The sequence below is a fragment of the Desmodus rotundus genome, chromosome 12, assembly GCF_022682495.2.
Source record: "Desmodus rotundus isolate HL8 chromosome 12, HLdesRot8A.1, whole genome shotgun sequence".
Taxonomy (NCBI): domain Eukaryota; kingdom Metazoa; phylum Chordata; class Mammalia; order Chiroptera; family Phyllostomidae; genus Desmodus; species Desmodus rotundus.
In genome coordinates, this window is record NC_071398.1 from 22,088,641 (window position 1) to 22,094,640 (window position 6,000).

Below are 6,000 nucleotides of genomic sequence, written 5' to 3' on the forward strand. Positions count from 1 at the left end.
CTTTCGCTCAGAGAAAACCATTAACGATGTTTCAGAGAGAGAGGGGCAGAGCTCTTAGCAGTGTTTATCTTTACATAGTTGCAGCATTTGAAACAAACCTCCTCTGCCGCCTTCTCAAAACCCTCTCACCTCCTCAGCTTCCTGGTCGTGTCTGCGTCCTGTTTTCTTTCCTTTCATGTTTAATTTTTACTTATCAATCACTTCCCTGTCCTTTTTTATGTCCCTTAAACACTGGTGCTTCCCAGATTCCCATCCTTGTCTGTTCTGTTTTCTCATAACATTATCTCCAGTCCTGCACATCCAGACCCCACCTAATTTGGGGTCTATGACCCCCAGATCTGCCATTCCTGCACAAATCTGTCCTAGGCCTAGACACATATCTCCAACCACTTACAGGGCATTTTTAACTGCATGTGCCAGAGGCACCTTGAACTCAGGAAGGCAGAAACCCACTATAAACCCTCTGCGTCTCTCCAGCTGCCATCATCTGCCCAGAATCCAAAGCTGGGAAGTTTGGGAGCCGCGCCTGCATGCGGGTGGGAGGTGAAGGGGAGCAGAGAGGGGCCATTTGGTCACTAAATTTACTTTTAAAATGCCTCAGGATCCGTTCCCCTCATCCTCACCTCATTGCCTTAATTCATGCACTGCTTCAAGCTCTTGGCATTGGTCACCCTTTAAGACTAGAGAAGGGAACATCTCATCCAGGCTAACCTTTCTCTGGTTCCCACGACAACCTGCCATTCCCTCCGGCCTCTGTTAGAGAAGTGAGGCAAGTACAATAGAGGTCATGGCTCCACCCAACCACCGTGGCCACTGTCGTCTTTGTTCCCAGTACCACGAACAGGGCTAGCACATCCAGGGCTAGGATACACGTGTTTGGAAACACGCTGAATGGAAACCTCATGGCCCGGAAGGAGCCCGCTCCAGACTGCTGAGGCAGGCGCTTTGCATCACCTCTCAGCCAGCCCGACCATGGATACCACCTCTAGTGAGGGACAAATCCCACAACCAAACAGGTTCCACACCTGCCTGTGAACTAGCTCCAGCTGCTTTTGTTTGTTTTCACTCTTTCCCTGCATTCCCCAGCTTGACCTCATTTCCATTCCCCCCACTCCCTCCCATGCACAGTGGTCTTTTTCTCCTTCTCTTCCTAACTAAACCATGCGTGCTCATTGTTAAAATAAGTCTCAGTGCCTCGAGGCTTGCCCCAACTGGTCCAGCCTGCGATTCCCCCCTCAGCAGATGTTCTCAACCTGCATGCACAATGGCCAAGTTTCACCCCCAGGGATTCTGAGCTGATGAGTCTGAATGCGCACAGGGAACATTCTTCAAGCCCCCTGGCTCCAGGTGACTCTAACAGGCAGCCAGTGGGACCATACCATTGTCTGGAGTCTCCTACTCAGAGTGGGTCCCCTACTCTGAGGAGGTCCCCAGACAGGCGGGGTCCACATCCCCCGGGAGCTCCTGGGTCAGATCGAGATGCCCAGGTGACTGTCTGCATGGTAACTTTTCTGAAGTGCTGCAGTACATCAAACAGACAGCACTTTGACACAAACTGGGTAAACTTATCTCGTCTCCTGCCTGCAGTTTACACATGTACGAGATGGTGCTAATAACAGCACAGTCTCACAGGGGTGTAGGGAGGAGTAGAAGAGATCATTAGGTTCATCAGGTTAAGCACTTGATAAGTGGTGCACTCATTATCATTCATTTTCCCTCCCCCAGCCCTCTGCCCACTACGGTCAGGGCAGGCAGGGCAAGGATACTGCTTGTTCCGGGATGCTGACTGTGTTACCCTGGGCAGCATGGACAATAGGAAGCTCACAGATGCCACATTCGCATCCAAATTCAACGTTTCCAATTTTAAGCGTGCCAAGAGGCTGCAGCTGCCTGGATTTACCTGCATCACCTACAGCGCCGCCGTGCCCTGGCCTTCCTCACGCCCTGTCTGCGCAGCGACACAGCCACCACTCTTCTGAGAGTACCGCACGCAGCCTGCACCCCGTTACGCAGGCGCTGTGTTTCCAGAAGCTGCACAGAGACTCGGCCACACCGCACCGCAGGCCAGCATTTGCACAAGGCTGCAAGGCACCATTTCAAGAGGCAGATCATTTAAAAACAATTATTGGAACTCAACCGGCTTTTTGCAAGGAATTAATTTAAGGAATCCAAGGTGCCAGAGGGATAATAGTAAGAGGGATGGGAGGGGGCATTTCTTATTTTTAAAGCAGTCTGGGATCTATTTAGAGACGTTCCAAACATCAGGGGCTGTGTCCAGACTGCAACCTAATACTTTATATTGCTCTCTTTCTGTAGAGCTCTAGCTCCCGCGTGATTGGATGGAGGCTCTCTGAAAAGCTAACATTGAACTGGGACAAAATAACAGCCTCAGGACATCAGAGCCGCTTGTGCCTGCCCTGCAGGACTGGACGTTTTTATGTGCATTACATTAAGAGCTCCCATCTCTCCGGACAAAGGGGGGAAGCGCTTCCATGGTGGGTGGCCCCAATTAAACCCTGTGCCTAGTGAGTTTCCGCCGAGGCTGACTGGACGGCAGCCAGGCTGATTAGAAAGCAGGTACCTCAAATGGCCCAGCGCTGCCATAATGAAAAAACCCGGGAAAACTGCTAAGTGACACAGAGGAAAACCATTACAATTGAAACAGCTCCCGCCCCCCACCCCACACTCCCTCGTGCCTAAAAAAGACCCACTCCTTCAGAATTACCTAAATATTGCTTTGCCCAATGAATTAACTGTACAGTAAATGAAAGGTCTCTCACAAACACACAGCTTTGAACACCATGATTTGGGTACGAAACACTTGTTTGGTTCAACAGCGTGTAAAGAGAATGCAGTCAAAAACCAAACAAAAGCAACCCCGCCCCAGCAAAAAGCAGATAAATCGCCACATGTATAGAGCTGACAGGTAGGGTTTGCAGATAGTATGTAATTTAAAAGTGGTAGTAAATATTTATGATGACAAAACCAATAAAACTCTTTTGAAAACATTGCAAACTAAAGTGTAATGAGACGATAGGAATAATTTATCATCCACCCATCAGAGATGAGCACAGAAAACATGGTATCTCCCATCTGTAAACACCACTTGATGTAGCTGAGATTACATTGCATGTACCTCCGTGTGCTGCTCCCTTTAGTATTGTGATATGGAATATGTTGCAGGTATCACAAGGTCTGGTACCTTCATTGTTAATGGCTAGGACACAGTCCACCAAAGGAGTGTACCATAATGCACTTAGCAACAATCTGGAAGCTCCCTTGGGTGGGAGAGTTAAACTATAATGTAATAGAAACAGGAAGGACAAGTGCACCATCGTCCCAGGAATGGGGAAGGGAGGTGAGGACTAATCCTCTCTCTGTTACTCCGGGCCAAACTCTGTGCCAGGGAACATCTGGTAGGCACCTCATTCAACCCCCAACAACTCTGCAAGGGAGTTATTACTAACCCTCTTGAACAGATAGGGAGACTGGGGTTCATTGACAGGTGAGGTCACTGGCTGAGGCTGCAGAGTGAGAGAGGCCAGCCCAGAACGAAGACCCAGATTTCCATTCTTACTCATCCATTTGCAGACACACAGCAGCGCAGTCAGAGGAGCCCGAGTTTGGAGTCCAAGGGTTTGTCTCGCACCATGCAAACCCTAAGTGCCCAATGGATACGGGCTGCATAAATGCCTTTTCTTCTGCTTCGAATCTCACGGCTGCCATCACTCACAGGCCTGGTGTCTGCACCCACGAACCATGAGATTGGCAAGGCTGTACCTTTTCCCAAGACCTACAGCTTTGAATTCAACTGTACATATGAAGAATGTCACAGGTTTAGTTAATAATGTGGGACTAAGAAAACAGAAGCACAAGGCATGTGTCTCAGAAAGTTGCAGGAGAGAGAGGGACTCTGTTGGGTTGAGACAGGGACAGTAATAACACAAACAATGACAGAAGTCACTCCCGCTAATTAATTGCTTATTTGGTACTCAGCCAAGCACATTTAAAGAAAAGAAGCATCAAAGTACTCTGCAAAAATAGTTTCCTAATCTGGAAAATGAAAGTAAGAATGTCTAATGCATAAAGAAATTTTAAGTAATTACCAGCTGACATCATCTGGATGAGTAGCACGGGGTGGGGGAGTTTCTGCTGTTTTCCAGAAACACATGGAAGGCCCATCCCACCATCATTTCTTGGAGGGTGGGATACACCGGGCCAGTAGGTACAACCCACCCCCAGTCATGCCAGGGTAGTTTCCGGCTTCCAGGGAGCCTGAATATGGGAAGCAACAGCCCTTGCACTCCTGGAGTCACCAGCAGATGTCTGTCTGTGTGTCCATCCCCAAAGGCTTGAATGGACGAGACTGCAGCTGGGAGTGGGCATTGTTAGGAATTCATCCTAATGTTCAGTTTACCAAAAAGGTCCTCCATCTTTCACATGGGCTCTGCCTGGGAGTCAGAATACTCACCCAGGCAGGTCGCAGGCCTGGCCCAAGATGGCATTTATAAGCTTAAATTATAGGGGAAAGTCAGAGAATCCCAAACCAGGGCATGCGCTGGAGAGAGGAGGAAATTTAGGAGGACAAACACTTAGAGAAAAAGGCTAAAGGTGATAACTATCATGAGAACGAAGCATAACATAAGGACAAGTAAACGTTTAACAGAAGCAAAGAGAGCATACGGAAAGGAAGCATCAGATAGTAAAATCGGCGTGTACTCAATCTGTATAGCCCTTGAACCGCGTTGACACTTGCAACAGCCCTACGAGGCAGGTAGTATGAACAGCAACTGGTAAACTCTAAACAAGAGCACAAATTACAGTCCTTCTGAGCCTTTTCTGCTCCATCTTTATATAAGCTCTGTTCACCCTGTCCCTTGAATGCGGACACCATCAGTGTAATCCCTGAGTCCCTTATACTGTTGGAAGTCTGGTGGCCTGGCCGGCGTTTGAGTGACTTCCTAGACACCTGCTTTCTCACGTACCTCCTGGTTCCCACGACTCTCACCTCCTCTCCCATTCTCTCCTCTGTTGCCCTTCAACGTAGACATAGAAGATAATCTCTTCTGTTTGTCCCAGACCATTCAAGAAATGCATTTGTGTTTGTAGCAGATTGTTCCTAAAGTTCAGGGATTCAAGTGCTTTTGTGTGTAGATAACAGTAAAAGACTGCATTAGTCAGGAGAATATACATGTAAGGGTCGCTGACCAGCCCCACTATCTGTCCTGTGCCAGCTGGAGGCCCAGGAAAGGCAGTGGTGTAGGTCAGTCCAAACCCAAAGGCCTGAGAACCAGCAGAACCAAGGGTGTAAGGCCTGGTCTGAGCCTGAAGGTCTAAGAACCAGAGGCTCTGGTGTCCAAGTGCAGGAGAAGACGGGGTCACAGCTCGGCAGAGAGAAGGAATTCACTCTTCCTCCAAGGCACCGTTTGGTTCAGGCCCTCAGTGATTTGGGTGATGGACAGAGGCAGGGGTGAGGGTGATCTTCTTTACTCAACCTACCCATTCAACTGCCAATTGCTTTCCGAAAGGCCTTCGCAGACACACCCAGAGGTAATGCTTTACCGGCTCTCTGGGCATCCCCTGGGTTCGTCAAGTTGACACCTAAAATTAACCATCACAAGTACACATAAAATCTACCATTAGAACCATGTGAAAGTGAACAATTCAGTGGCCTGAAGTGCATTCCCAAGGCTGGGTGACGGTTACCACCATCAAACAGGTTTACATCGTGGAGGTCTAAACGGACTGGAAGTTATCAGATTGCTCTTACAAGCCACTGGCCACCCACCACGTTGCTTGAGGTCTCCATACACCCCAAGACTCTCCTTTTCTCCTGCCTTCGTACAGAACAGCTTAGCCTGCACCCCCTGCTTCACTCTGCAGCAGAACGAATGACTAACAGAAGCACTGATGTGTCAGCTCCCCTTCGGCTTACTCGGTCTCCACAAGTGGAAGCAATCTGGAGAGAGATTGATATTCTCTTGGCTGGAAAGAGTGCCA